The following is a 15,504-nucleotide window of genomic DNA, read 5'->3' as shown; positions in this document are numbered from 1 at the left end:
CATTATAAAATCAATTAGCACCACACCAAGGACTGGAAGGAATGGGCCCAACAATTAATTGTAGGAGGTTCAGGCAGACCATGGCTCGAGAAAAGGCACACAACAGCCAAGTGACTTCATGGAGAGAAATGACTCATTTTGCAAACCTAATTTATTTTGATCAATATGGAGGCTGCAACTTGTATGCAGCCAGAACAACAGAGCAGAAATAAATCAGGGTTCCTGCTCCTGATCACTATCCAGTGAATCCTATGCTGCATGTGGAGAATGGGTGAGGCCAGGATCCTGGCCTCACCCATTCTCCATATGCAGCATAGGATTCACTGGATAGCGATCAGGAGCTCTGGTGCCTTCTCCCATTGATCGAACGCTCGCCATCGAAGCTCAGACATGACCTTTTGGGTGGGGGGGGGGGTGTAGGGGGAGGGGGGAAGAGGGGAGGGGAGGGGGCATGGGCGGCCAGTGCCTGTAGAGCTCGTTACCCCAGTTAGAGTCAGCAGAGAAGGAGGGGAAGGGAAACACGCAGAAGAGAGGAATTTTAGCAACACAAGCTTGCTTTTATTATCAGACAGAAATCTTAAAATGCTTAGAGAAAATACAAACCTGAAAGGATTATCTCAATATCTGGATGTTGGAACGAGCTGAATATGCCTCTTTTCTCCCCCTTTATTGCATGGCATTAGATTACGAAGAGAAATTGCCATGATAATCCTGAGACCAACACTCAACCACCTTGTAAATATGCAGCCCTTAATGTTTGGGCTCTATCTCCATTCCATTATCTGTCTTTTATAGATTCACTCTGCTGTGCAAGGAGAGCATGTTAACAGCCAACAAATTGGCCCACAGTCCATATAATTCAAATAACCCGGCTCGACCCCCACTAACCCCCTCCAAGTCCTCCCCTCCCCCCATCCTCCCAGCTGCCAGGTTTAGCATGGAAACAATATAGTTAGAGCTGTCACAAGGTCACTTGTGCCTGTGTGGTTAAAGTGCGCTCTGGACCAAATGAATTACATTGGAGCTCAGAGGGCATTCAATTAAAGGAAAGGGTCAGTGGACCTGTTAAAGACAGAAATGAGGAATTTACAGCTGACAATCACTTAATGTCTCCTCTCAGCTGATGAATATTATCGGTCCTGCCATTAAGGTTTTTGCATCGTGTTCTAAATTCTTCAGCATGCATTATCCCTGTTGCTTGCTTGTAAGCAAAGCGCCAAAGCAGTTAAACAAACCAGTGATATCGTTGCCCTAGCCTGTACAGTAATGCAAATAGCAGTTAGAAATAAAGAGAAAAAGCCCACAACTGTTGGGAATCTAAAATAACAAAACAGAAAATACACTGCAAGTCAGTCAGCATCTGAATAAGAGAAAGAGATGGGTTAATGTTTTGGGTGGACCCCCTTCATCAGGGCCGAGAGTCAGGAAATTCTTCTTCATATCAACATATGGAATAGATTTCTGGTTATCGGAGGCAGATACCCTGGACTCATTCGGAACAGCTGGATACTGTGGTGGAACAACTGTAGTTTTTTATCTGAATAGATGGATGGATGGGCTGAATAGTCTCACTCATCTGTATCTATCTTGTCATTGTTGACTGGCCCCTAGCCAACATCATCATCATAATCTAAATGGAATATAGTCCCCTGGCCCCTTTAATTGTCCTCATCTGCCATTGTTATTACAAACGGTGGCCAGAATTTACTTATGATGAAAAACCTAGGTGAAGGGTCAAGCCCATTGTACAGGAGGTGACGAAGGTTGAAAAGAACAGGAGAGAAGAAATAATGGTTATGTGATGCCAAACTAGCCAATTGTGGGAAAGGGAGAGAGTTAAAGAGCATTTTAATCACTCCAGGACTCAAACATCGTTTTGGGACAATGGGCCAGATCTTGTGGGAGCCGGGCATCTCACAGCATACGCCATTAGTTAGACCTTTGCCTGCACCCTACAGCTCAGAAAAAATTTGCGTCGTAACTTGCTGGAAATGCGACTGGTAACGGTGCACAAAAACAACAACAACAACAACAGCTCGCATTTATATAGCACCTTTAATGTAGTAAGACATCCCAAGGGGCATCTGGGACCTTGTGAACAGTGGGACCAACAATGTATCTCCTGAGATATCAATGAGATTTAAGATTGAGAAAGAAACAGAGGAACCATGGAGAAAGAGGGTGAATTAGAGTCAAAATAGGTACTGAAAAAGAAACAGAGAGGGAAAGAAAGATTGGCTGAAGAGAGAGAGAGGGAGAAAGAGGCATAAAGGAAAAGTACTAAGAATTTAAAAATAAATTAAAAAAATCTCTAAGAACAATTTACTACCTGCAGGAATGAGACTCCACACTTTCAATTGTTGCCTTTCTGGGCCGGAGAGGTTGAGTGCCATTGCAGGAACATAAATCTCATCATTAAAAGGGTACTTGTAAGTACCAGCCCTAACTTTCTGCGGCGAGTTCAACTGGCAATTAATCCGCAAATGCAGCAATTTCTTGAAACTCACGGGGTGGTTGCGGGCGAGCTGCAGTTTTTGCAAGGCTAACAGCGGAGCGGCGCAAATCGTCCAGCGACTTGTGGCGATTCGCAATTCACCGGGTATCTCTTCCTCGCCACAAGTTACTGGACGATTTACACACCAATAACGGCAAGCGCCCCATTAAACTCAGCGTTATTTTAGCAGCAAATTCAGAAGAAACTTCTTTACCCAGAGAGTAGTTAGAATGTGGAACTTGCTATCGCATGGAGGAGTTGAGGCAACTAACATAGGTGCATTTAAGGTGCAGCCAGGTAAATGCACGAGGGAGAAAGGAATAGAAGGATGTGCAGATAGGGTTAGATGTAGTAGGGTGGGAGGAGGCTCATGTGGAGCATAAGCCAGTTGGGCCAAATGGCCTGCTTCTGTGCTGTAAATTCTATGCAATTCTATGTAAAATTCTGGTCCAAAGTGTCTTTGAGTGTAGACACACACAGTACTCCAGCCAGCAGCAGGTCATGATCAGTAGAACGGAGGAGCACTCAACAGCATAGTGACCAGGCTGCAACTTTTCTGGGACCCCAAGAATCAGACCCCGTCCGAATCAGCACAGACCATGAAACAACATCGTATATTTACTCCAACAGTGACCAACAATGCGTTAATAACCTGAGTGCTACCCTCCCGACATTGTAACATTGACATAAAAATATCTTGGGTTCGGTGCTTGCCCGGGTGATCTACCAGCTATTAATAATAATGGCACAGTGCTGCTTGTGTTTCTGGTTTGCAAGCCAAAAATTGTTGTTTGTAGAACATCACTGCACAATGACAGTGGTACTGAGGCAGCAGCCCCTTGAGTGATATCAAAGATGGCAGCAAACAGATTGATTAAGTACATTTGTTCCATCCAACAGAGTTTTGGGCAGTTGTGAAAAGCAGGGACCTCACATAAATAGGCTTTTAACAAAATTGTTGCTCTTGGGACTGTCAAAGAAAACTGTCTTCAATCAAAAATCAAAACAGATTGAATCTGTCACGTGCTGTCCTCAGCGTTCAACTGGCTGCCTCCTCAATGCTTGGTAACAATATCATCACGCAATGAAATTTTGCCATAGCCATTTCTCCTTTGCAAAGCAAATATTCCTGATGCTTCCCTTAATTAGGTTTTAGTTCCGCATTGTGAAAATAAGAATCCTGCAGCATTTGAGTTAAAGGGCAATTTGGAGACAAGCCACTACTTAATCAGGTGGCCATGAGGTTACGTTTTAGTCCTGTGGTAGGACTCTTGCTTCCAAGTCAGAAGATTGTGGGTTCAAGACCCACTGCTGGTCTTGGACAGATAATCTAATCTGACACTCCAATGCCATGGGATCTTTTCCATCCACCTGAGAGGATGGACCTTCATTATCTCACCCAAAAAATAGCACCTCTGATAGTGCACCACTCCCTCAGGACTGTACTGAAGTTATCAACCGAACTTATGTGTTCAAGTCCTGGAATGGGGCTTCAATCCATGACCTTCTGACTCAGGGGTAAGAGTGCTACCACAACACCAACCAAGGTTAATAAGGCAATAAGAAATTTGTGTTAGAATTACCGCTCCTTAGCCTCTTGAAAGGCCTGGTACCCAAAATCACTGCCTGATGTCGCACTAAGCCAAATACACCAGAAGATCCCTGGTTTTATCACTGAACTGTGCTGAGTTATCAATCTCAGGGCAGCAGTAGGGTGCTATAGTTGTACTCAGTGCTCCTATTCTAGGGAGGGGGGGAAAACAAAGTCAGCCAAGGTTCCCACTCCAGGTAGGTATCCAGTGACTCCTGCTGTAATATGCATCTTGTGGACAAGATTGGTATCGGGTTGTGATCCCACCATGGTCAAATAGTCTGTCGTAATTCCACCATGGTCAAATAGTCTGTCACCATCTACCATCTAGACTCCCACATGAAGAATGACGGCTTGTCCAAGTACCAGACAGTGTCTGGTGCCTGAGAAACTCCAAATCAACCAAGAGTAAGTCCCTGCTGAAGAGGAGAGGAGAAAGTTCTACGTGTGGGGAGGAGACGGGGGATGTGGGGTAGACGGGCAAGGAAGGGAAACAAAAGAAACAATTAAGATTGATGACCTGCAATGCACGCTGATAAAACCTTTGGGTTTTTCTATTGTGAAAATGCTGATTTCTGACACCAGCTGATCACTGGAGAGAGGAAGGGGTGCTGGTTTGTGCTGCTCAGACCGGAAATTCCTCCACTGTGCCATCCACTGGAGAAAAGCTAAAGTATTCGGTTCAATCTAAACAAACCCGAGGGAAGTAACATAAGTCAAGGACCCGAAAATGCCCCATGAGCCCCATCAAAGCTCATCTCTGCAGTACACCCTGGGGGAGGGAGATGTATTTTTCAGGGGGGGGGGCAGTCAAAGCACAGTTGCTAGGCCGGAATCCTGAGGGGCAGAGCTTGTAATAGTCTAAAGAAAGTGCACAGAATCTGTCGCAAGAAGCAAACTCCACTGCGCAAGACTCACTGGAAATTTGACTTCTGATGAAATTATTAATCCTTGTTTGCAAAATAAAAATGGGCACAAATTCATCAATTATTAAAATTCATATCAGATGCAAAACAGAAGGAAAAACAGGACTAATTTACATTTTCTTCAAATTTGTTCTTGGGATGCTGGTGACGCCGGTACCAAGTATTTATTGGCCAGTCCTAGTTGCTCTGAGGGCATTAAGAGTCAACCACGTAGAGTGGGACTGGAGTCACGTGTAGGTCAGACCTGGCAGGGGCCGGAGGCTCCTCTTCCCTGACGGACATTAATGAGCTGGCTGAGGTTTTTATGACAGCTTTCACGGTCGTTATCTGGCGCTAGTCCATCTTGGGTGAGTGGAAATCAACCATCTCTGACAGTTCATGTCTCATCGACTAAGCGGTAAAAATTCCAGAAGCGCACATATGTCCATCAAAGTGATCAGATGGAAAATTACAGGCTGGTAGGTTGCAAGTTTGTGATTTGCGCCATCAACATGCACCAAGGAGCAGGACACCAGAATCATTGCCCATAAGGCTCTCTTTGGACACATTAATTAGATGTTAAATTTGTCACTTTTGTTTACTCCCTTGCCCTGCAGAAAAATGGACCCTTTACTCTTGCCCTTCATCTGCACCAATACACTAGAAACACTTCCAACCTTCTCAAAGTTTCTAATGATTAGGAATGTATGAAGACTTCATCTTACCCTCTTTTATTTTAGTGCTTGACTCTCCGTTATTTCTTTAACTTACTGTGATCTTCATTTTCACCACCGGGTTCAAATATCGGGAAAAAGTTAAGAGGTTAGAAGTGAGAAGGAATGTCAAGCAGAACTATTTCAGGAGATTAGTGTTAGACTGTGCAATGATACAACCTCACATGCAAGACTTTGTCCCAGGGAAATTCTGGCTGACAATCTGGAAGTTGGATAATTGGAGTGTGAATACTGGAGTAGGGATCATCTACAGGAAAAGGCCATTAGACCCAACTAACCCTTCCATTTTAGATAGATCAATCCCACCATATCTCTCAAACTCTTCTCTCTCCAGAATACATCTAACTGCCTCTTGAAACCATTTACACCCTACTTACATGTCCTTCCCTGGTAACTTTTATTGCACAACTGTTGCCCTTTGATGAATAAGTTCCCCGTTTTACTCCTAACTTCCCAATTTTTAAACTTATACTCCCCTGGCGTTTGAACCAGGGAACATTTTACCTGGATCAACTCTGTCAGTTGCCTGTATGACCTTGTAAACATTTGTCATATAGATAAACCATATAGATAACCCATCCGAAGTCCATTAAAATTGTATACGTAACCCATCTAAGAGTCAATTTCTAGAAAGGATTTAAGGACAGGAGTTACTATTGGTGATGTTGTTGTACTAACGCTTAAAACGATCATATCAGGTTACCCTTTTCATTAAAATTGACGGGGTTATGCCTCCATTAAGAGTTTGGAGGGACTTTCATACCTTTATCGTACAATAACATCGCTGACAGTAACTGCTACCGTTTTGATACTTTCGCTGGGAATTTCCTCAGGGATTCACCCGATCGGCTGCCGTAACTTTGGCAGAAGATCGATGGGAATCCCGTTTGCACGGTTTACGCTGATCTTCTACTGAAGTTACGACGGCCGATCGAGGATGTCTCCGGCATTTATTCCTTGAACATTCCCTAACAGTTGAAAGGCATGGACACTAGGTGGCACAGTTACCTCACACTTGGTACACAGTGCAGGGTGTAAAGAGTTTGTTACCTCTGGACTCGACTATTCCAATGCTCTCCTGGCCGATCTTCCCACCTTGCGCCCTGCGTAAACTTGAGCTCATCCAAAACTCTGCTGCCCGTATGCTAACTCGCACTAAGTCCTGTGCTCGCTGACATACATTGACTCCTGGTCCGGCAGTACCTCAATTAAAAAATTCTCATCCTTCTTTTCAAATCCCTCTATGGCCCTCGCCCCTCGCTATCTCTGTAACCTCCTCTGAGATCTCTGCGCTCCTCCAATTCTGGCATCTTGCGCATCACCGATTTTCATCGCTCCACCATTGGCGGCCGTGCCTTAAGCTCTGAAATTCCCTCCCTAAACCACTCCACATCGCTACCTCTCTCGCCTCCTTTAAGATGCTCCTTAAAACCTACCTCTTTGACCAAGCTTTTGGTCACCTGTCCTAATATCTCCATATGTGGCTCGGTGTCAAATTTTGTTTGATGATCGCTCCCTGTGAAGCGCCTTGGGACGATTTACGATGGTAAAGGTGCTGTATAAATCCAAGTTGTTGTTATTGACCATGTGATTCCACCTTTAGTTATGATATAAACATAATTGGAAGGAATAAACAACGCAGGGTATAAATACAATGGGGTTGAGTTTCTGCTCGTTTCCGCCAATAATATCAGCGCAATCTGGGCGGAATCGGCCACGCAGCGTAAAAGATCGGGGATCTTAAAACGTAAGCCAGTCGTGCCCAAAACCACTCACGTTGGTGTATTCTTTTTTTATTATTCGTTCATGGGATGTGGGCGTCGCTGGCAAGGCCGGCATTTATTGCCCATCCCTAATTGCCCTCGAGAAGGTGGTGGTGAGCCGCCTTCTTGAACCGCTGCAGTCCGTGTGGTGATGGTTCTCCCACAGTGCTGTTAGGAAGGGAGTTCCAGGATTTTGACCCTGCGATGATGAAGGAACAGCAATATATTTCCAAGTCGGGATGGTGTGTTACTTGGAGGGGAACGTGCAGGTGGTGCTGATCCCATGTGCCTGCTGCCCTTGTCCTTCTAGATGGTAGAGGTCGTGGGTTTGGGAGGTGCTGTCGAAGAAGCCTTGGCGAGTTGCTGCAGTGCATCCTGTGGATGGTGCACACTGCAGCCACAGTGCGTCGGTGGTGAATGGAGTGAATGTTAAGGGTAGTGGGTTTCTGCGATCTTTTACACTGATTCAAATTGTGCTCATTTTCTTAGGCGCACAGGCACTAGGAGGCACGTTTTAAAAGTTTTTTCATATCAAAAAATATTTAATTTACCAAAAAACTGACTAGTCTACACCAATAAAACTATTAAATGGCTCAGTATCGTATATTTAAGTCATTTTCAGTGATTTTAAATCAGGTTACTCACAGGCGGAGGATTGGACACCATTATTAAAAATGCTTATTTTTGCTGATAAATCCTTTTCCAGCTGTATTAATAAAACTGCACCAGGTCACCACTCTTAAATAAATCAAAGAATACTTTTTAATGGAAAGAAAGCAAAAAGAAACAATTACATTCTATTGCGCTGCTCGATTGCGCTGGTTCATGGAAGAATTTACGTTTGTGATTATACAAAATAAATTTTAGCGGAAATGTGAACTGTTAACCTAACCAGCGTAGTTTCGAGCGCATTTTGGGCACTATTTCCAAAATGCACCCGAAGTGGAAACTCCCTATGTGTTTGAAAGCACAGGGAGGCAGGGAAGGATTGACATCCCCAATGAATGCTCCCTTTGACTCTCAGTAATCAGTTGGACAAGTTGTCATTATGCTGTGTCTCCAAACTGCCAGCAGGTGTCACCATTGTACTTGTCTCTCCCACAACTTGTGTAATATCGAAGTCCGATATCCAAAATTAATCACAATCAAGAATCTACATTGTGTTTCTCAGAATGTCAACAGAGGAGCGTGCTTTACATTTTGGAATATCTTCCAATTGTGTTGAATTTTTTTTTTTTTTTGCTCGTCAAGAGGAGGACTGTTAGCTTTGGGGAATGGAACCTTTTGCCATTTCAGGCACCCGCTGTCAGCATCAAGCATTCCCACGTCAGGCACAGCACGATTAGGTTCGGGAATGCCTCGATTTTAAAATTCTCATCCTTGTTTTCAAATCCTTCCATGGCTTCGCCCCTTCCTATCTCTGTAACCTCCTCCAACCCTACAACGCTCCGAGATTTCTGCGCTTCTCCAATTCTGGTCTCTTGCGCATCCCCGATTTTAATCGCTCCACCATTGGTGGCCGTGCCTTCAGCTGCTTAGGCCCTAAGCTCTGGAATTCCCTCTCTCCGCCTCTCTACCTCTCTCTCCTCCTTAAAGATGCTCCTTAAAACCTACCTCTTTGACCAAGCTTTTGGTCACCTGTCCTAATTATGTGGCTCGGTGTCAAATTTTGTTTGAAAATCGCTTCTGTGAAGCGCCTTGGGAGGTTTTACTACGTTAAAGGTGCTATATAAACGCGAGTTGTTGTTGTTGTTGTTGTTGTTGTTGGGTAGAGTTCCCTGACGTGGCCTCAACCACAGAAGAGCATCCCCAAGAGTGATCAGTTTTCCACTTTCTCACATCTGCTCAGATTTGTGACCTCCCTGAGTGACACTGCCAATCCGGTGCTGATCTCTGTGCAGTTTTGTGCTGCCTTTGTGTGTTGGCATCACTCGTGTGCACACACTAGCGTTTGACTTTTCTCCCATCCTCTCCTGAGGATGTTCACTCTTGCTGGGGCACGATTTCAAAGGTGGAAAGCTGGTCAAGTGGCTATTCGTCATCTGTGAGCTTAGAAAGTTAGTGGCAGCAGGTTATTCAACCATGGGCGGGGGGGGGGGGTATCATAGATAAGGCCAATCCTACACTCATCCAATGGCTATCCAGCAGGGCCATTGAAATGCAATCAGGAGTGACACCCCAGGCTGATTTTCCCCCTCCTTGGTCCATGATATGGATTCCACACACCTTCCCTAGCTGTGATCAGAGGATCAAATTTGGGAGCCCGGTAACACAATGCTACACAAGGTGATGCATCTACTCACTCAGCCAGCAATGGAATCCCCATGAATCGAATCTAACCTCTGGACTGATTATTCAAACTTTCAGCGAGCTCACCCTGATGTTGACTCCTCTCCAACTGCAGAAGTCGCTTCCTATCAGACAAGGGCTCACTTTGTGATTTTGAGTTCCCACCGAGAGCGAATGTTGGACAAGCTGACATGCCCTGCGTACAATATATTAATCAAATGTCACCCCGTAAGATTGTGTTGAGGCTTGTTAGAGTGCACACGTGTATGCATGTACGTATGTGTGCACTTGAGTGTGTGTCTATGTCTGAGTGTCTGTGCATCTGTGTCTGAATGTCTGTGAGTGCGTGTCTATGTCTGAGTGTGTGTATGCGTCTGTATATGCGTGTCTGTGAGTGCGTGTCTGAGTGTGTGAGTGTGTGTCCGAGTGTGTGCGTGTGTGTCTGAGTGTGTGTCTGAGTGTGTGCGTGTGTGTCTGAGTGTGTGTCTGAGTGTGTGTGTCTGTGAGTGCGTGTCCGAGTGTATATGTGTGTCTGTGAGTGTGTGTCTGAGTGTGCGTGTGTCTGTGAGTGCGTGTCCGAGTGTGTGCGTGTGTGTCTGAGTGTGTGTCTGAGTGCGTGCGTGTGTGTCTGAGTGTGTGTCTGAGTGTGTGCGTGTCTGTGAGTGCGTGTCCGAGTGTATATGTGTGTCTGTGAGTGTGTGTCTGAGTGTGTGTGTGTCTGTGAGTGCGTGTCCGAGTGTATATGTGTCTGTGAGTGCGTGTCCGAGTGTGTGCGTGTGTGTCTGAGTGTGTCTGAGTGTGTGTGTGTCTGTGAGTGCGTGTCCGAGTGTATATGTGTGTCTGTGAGTGTGTGTCTGAGTGTGTGTGTGTCTGTGAGTGTGTGTCTGAGTGTGTGTGTGTCTGAGTGTGTGCGTGTGTGTCTGTGAGTGCGTGTCCGAGTGTATATGCGTGTCTGTGAGTGCGTGTCTGAGTGTGTGCGTGTGTCTGTGAGTGTGTGTCTGAGTGTGTGTGTGTCTGTGAGTGTGTGTCTGAGTGTGTGTGTGTCTGTGAGTGTGTGTCTGAGTGTGTGTGTGTCTGTGAGTGTGTGTCTGAGTGTGTGCGTGTGTGTCTGTGAGTGTGTGTCTGAGTGTGTGTGTGTCTGTGAGTGTGTGTCTGAGTGTGTGTGTGTCTGTGAGTGTGTGTCTGAGTGTGTGCGTGTGTGTCTGTGAGTGTGTGTCTGAGTGTGTGCGTGTGTGTCTGTGAGTGTGTGTCTGAGTGTATGTGTGCGGCTGTATGCGTGTCTGTGTCCAGTTTTGGAATATAAACTAGAAAGCCAGTCTGATTCTTAAAACAGTCAATTTTTCCACTTCTTTCTGTGTCTCGAGCTGTTAAGGAGGCGGGCCTGGGCAACCTTTGGCTGGGTTTTCTGGCAGCTTAGGGCAAACCAACCTGTGCCCCTAGCAGTGTGGGTATCCACCAACCCTATGCCAATTAGGTCTGCTCCCCCTGACCTCCATGTACTCCTGCTGGGTTCATGTTGGGATTACCAGCCCGCACATTTTCGGGGAATGTCTATAAAAGTCTCTCTTTTTAAGGTGCTTTCTACTCTTCCTGGGTCCTCCCTTCCACCAGGGGGCAGGCAACTAACTTCAATTTTCTCTCCTTTGTGTGGATATTCCATCCTTTAGCTCGTACCCAACTCCCTCTGGCCCAGAGGGTCAAACTCATTGTGGTATCACCACTCTGTGCAGGGTGTACTTTAAAAAAAACAATTGCTCTTGGGATGCACCCAAGGCCACATTTATTGCCCATCCCTGGTTGCCATAGTGATTGTTATTTAGCAAGGCCGCTTCAGAGTGTGGGACTGGAGTTGTGTGTGGGTCAGACCAGGGAGGGATGGCAGGTTCCCTTTTGAGGGGCTTCCATTGTCATTTGGTTTGTCTCAGCTCACAGATGATCAGATTTATTGGACTCACAACTTGCCATGGTGGGATTTTAACTCGTGACCTCTAGGCTGTTAGTCGAGTACCATAATCACTACTTGTGACTCTTTTTCCATTCAACCAAACAGCCAAATGGATATCAGCAGAGACTGAATGGGATAATAGTGATTAGAAGCTTGGTATTTAGGGACGGGAGAGGGGAAAGGGAGTCCCCGGTTCCAATCCACATCCCACCTCTCTCTGGTTTCATCGACTATTCATTTTGCGCAATTCTTCGAGTGGGTTTTAGAATTCAAAGGTCCTTGTGAAAATAAGCAGGGTGATTGCAGTCACATAGTTTGAATGTAAGGATCACTACTCAGGTTTTTCCACCAGGCTGTTTGGCTGTGGAATGCATCACAGCCTAGCCTGACATGTCCTTACCTAACATCCACACTTGCACCTTCTTCAGCACGGGTTAATAACGTTGATGAGGAGCAGGTACCTTTGCTGATTTTTTTTCCCCTCCCTAACCCAGGGGCACTATAGACAGTTGTAGACACTCTATACTGGCCTGGCTGACATCAGCTAACCCAGAGCAGACAGGGATAAAACCTGGGATCTTTAGCTTTGTATATCACATTGCGACATAAGGCACTGCCTTTACCCAGCTAGCTATTGAAGGAACTCTAAAACACATGTACATATATATCCCATGGCTTTGTATATGCTGAGTCATGACCAAGTGCAGGTGAAGTGAGGTTAGAGGCCGAAGGCGGATAACTGGATAAGGATATGCAGATGAAATTCGATCCCCATTTTAAAATTATGCATTCTGTCCTTATTTTTGTAAATCCATTATAGATTCCTGAATCCACATTTAGAATGGGAATGGCCTATGTAAAGTTGCTATGCTGTAATGATAGTCTCCCGTCTTTGTTGGCATTACAGCGCCTCCACTGGTGGGAGGGTGCAATTCCAGCGTGACAAGTTTACATAGGCATCTTCCATTCTAAACACAGGTGTAGGAAAAAGTTAACAGGAAGTGTGCAGAGATGTAAAATTTTTCATATGTTTCTATTTTTTTAAATGAAATTCAGGTAACAAAAGATAAAACGTCCAATAATTATTATTATTTTTTTTAATATTACATACACAAAACAAAACAGACTCGGATTGTCAGCACCCGTCTCCATTTCTCAAGTACAGCCAGACAAGCTTGTAGAAAAATAATTGTCAGATAAGACTGTGGTTAAATGACCGAGGTACACCCCAAATGAAATATGAGAAATAATTTTTTTTTTTTCACCTCGGACAAGTTATATTTACAATTAACGACATACAGCACCCGCACAGAGACTAAACTAACATCCATTAACGTGCTGTGAGAATGGACACCAGAGGTACAAGACGCTTATCACAAGTAAAGCTTTTTTTTTCTCTTTTGGCTAAAAACTAAACAGAGAAGTTTCTGACTGAGGTGCGAAGATTGAAAAGAAAAGGTTATTGCCTTCGATCAGAATAAATAATTTTATAAAATGTTCCTTCCTTTTATTAATTGATGTGTCCATTGCCGGAGCAACAGTGAACGGTTTGAAGTAGTCGGCCTCTTAAACCAAAGTAAAGCAATCACTCTCCTTAAAACCAGCAGCATGCACTTCTATAGACGGATATAAATTATACATATTTATACTGCAGTGAATGATTTGACAATATGTGAATGGCTAAGCAGCATGCACATTTAGACAATACGCAGACAATATCTTTTTTTTTTACATTTTATTACCCATATACAGTTATTTAATACTGAACCCCTTTATATCACAATGATTGCGTCAGTGAAGCTAACAGTGTGAATTACTCGGATATAATGCACGTGAGCTGCATCACATTGCTTTCCACCACAGAGTCCGTGTCACCTGTTGCGCTCTGTCAAATTGTAGACAGTTCTGTGGTGATTTTTTTTTTTGTCTTTGGTGCCTAATGGACCGAAAGATATGGCAGCTTCAGACAATTTTAACTCCAGCATCTCATAGAAAATCTCAGGGCTTGAAGAGAGTATGGAGTAGATTTTTAGCTTGCGTCAAAATGGTGCCTGACTTTCCTGACTTTCGTCTCCATTGATTCCAGTTTCTATAATGGGCGGCCCATCCTCATCGCCAGCTTTACGCAAATTGAAAATCTGCCTGTATAAGTCCTACTAGTTTGCCTTCCTCCTGTTGCTTCTCTTTAAGATACTTGTCCAATTTTACCTTGAAGAGATCAAAGCTACTTGCTCCTGCAGCCTCCCTTGTCAAACTATTCCAAGAACTGAACACCCCCTCACTAGTGTTTTCTTAAGCACAGCCTGAATTTACCTCTTCTGAGCTGCTTCCTATTAGTTTACATAACCCTGACTGATCCTTTACATCCCTACGGACTACTTATTTGGAATCTTCAATCAGATCTCCCTCAGGTTTCTCTCCAACAATGAGTAGGGCCCAAGTTTTTTGAGCCTATCTTCATGTTTCATTCTCTAGTAGCTCTTCCCTGTACCTTTTCCATCCCAGCCACATCCTTCCTGTTGTAGTAGTATGGATTCCAAATGTGGGGCCTGAAGTATTTTCCCTCTGTCTCTTCTGTTTCCTAAGTGCAAGACTTTACCCATATCCACATTAAAGTGTGTCGGCCAATTGTCTGCCCATCTCCCACAAACAATCCAAGGTCCCTGTAACTTATTACCAACTAAACCACCCCTCCTATTTTCCACTGAAGTGTTGCGGTCATACCACTGAGCCTCACACCTCTCCACCCAGAATACTTCCTGCTCACACAGACCCTCTGTCTCCTTTTGACCACCCACAATTCAATCCATCTCGGCAAGTTGCCAACCGACATCATGCCAGTTCATTTCCGAACTAATTTTCTTATCAGAAGCTTTACTGGAATGAGAGGGCACCGCGTCTACGTTCTCACATTTATCTGCATCTTTTGTTGCTTTATTAAAACATTCTGGCAGGCCACTTGCACTCTAGCATGGAGTTAAGCTTCAGTCTTAGAGTCATATAGCACAGGAGACCATTCGGCCCATCATGCCCGTGCTAGCTCAATCTAGGTTTCCAAGGTCAAGACTTCTAATCTTACAATAGAAGATACTGAGATTTTTTTTCCCCTCTCCTCCTCTCCTGATTCTTGCTGGGATATAGTTCCACGTGCGTTAATAGCCCCTTAGTTCCCCACTCCCAGTGGTCATCCATCATGAGCGAACCAGGAGAGTGAGTGTCAGTGGGTTATGCAACCATGGGAAGGGACATCACATTCTATCCTCATGCTGCATCCTCCCAATTTCCATCACCGATCACCGGATAGCAATCAGAAGTGGAAACTCTGGCTGATTTTTTTTCCCCTCCGTATCCCAGTAACATTGAGACCAATTACAGTAACCTTATCCCCACCTCGACTGACCTCAGCACACATCAGAAGCTGAATCTGGGGCCTTTCGGTCTATATGTCCCAGGCCTTACAACACATATATTAAACATATATTTACAATTATTTTCTAACAAGCTTTGCTATGGCTGTTAGATTATGCTGAACCTCATTTTGAAATTAGTATCTAATTCCAAATATGACAAAACTATACCCATCTAAAAAATGGAATAAAAAGGGACTGAAATAAAAACTGCGAATCTGGGAAATCTGAATTAAAAACAGCAAATGCTGGAAATTCACAGCCATTCAATTAGTGTCTAGAAGAAAAAAAAAACAGGTTAACATTTTGTAAGTCTTATGAGGACATTCTGAAGAAACTTGGGCTCTTCATCTTTGAAAGGAGACGTCTGAGAGAT

This window comes from Heptranchias perlo, chromosome 34 (genome assembly GCF_035084215.1).
Source record: "Heptranchias perlo isolate sHepPer1 chromosome 34, sHepPer1.hap1, whole genome shotgun sequence".
NCBI lineage: Eukaryota > Metazoa > Chordata > Chondrichthyes > Hexanchiformes > Hexanchidae > Heptranchias > Heptranchias perlo.
The sequence above is the reverse complement of the archived record's forward strand: the minus strand, read 5'-3'. Positions refer to the sequence as shown.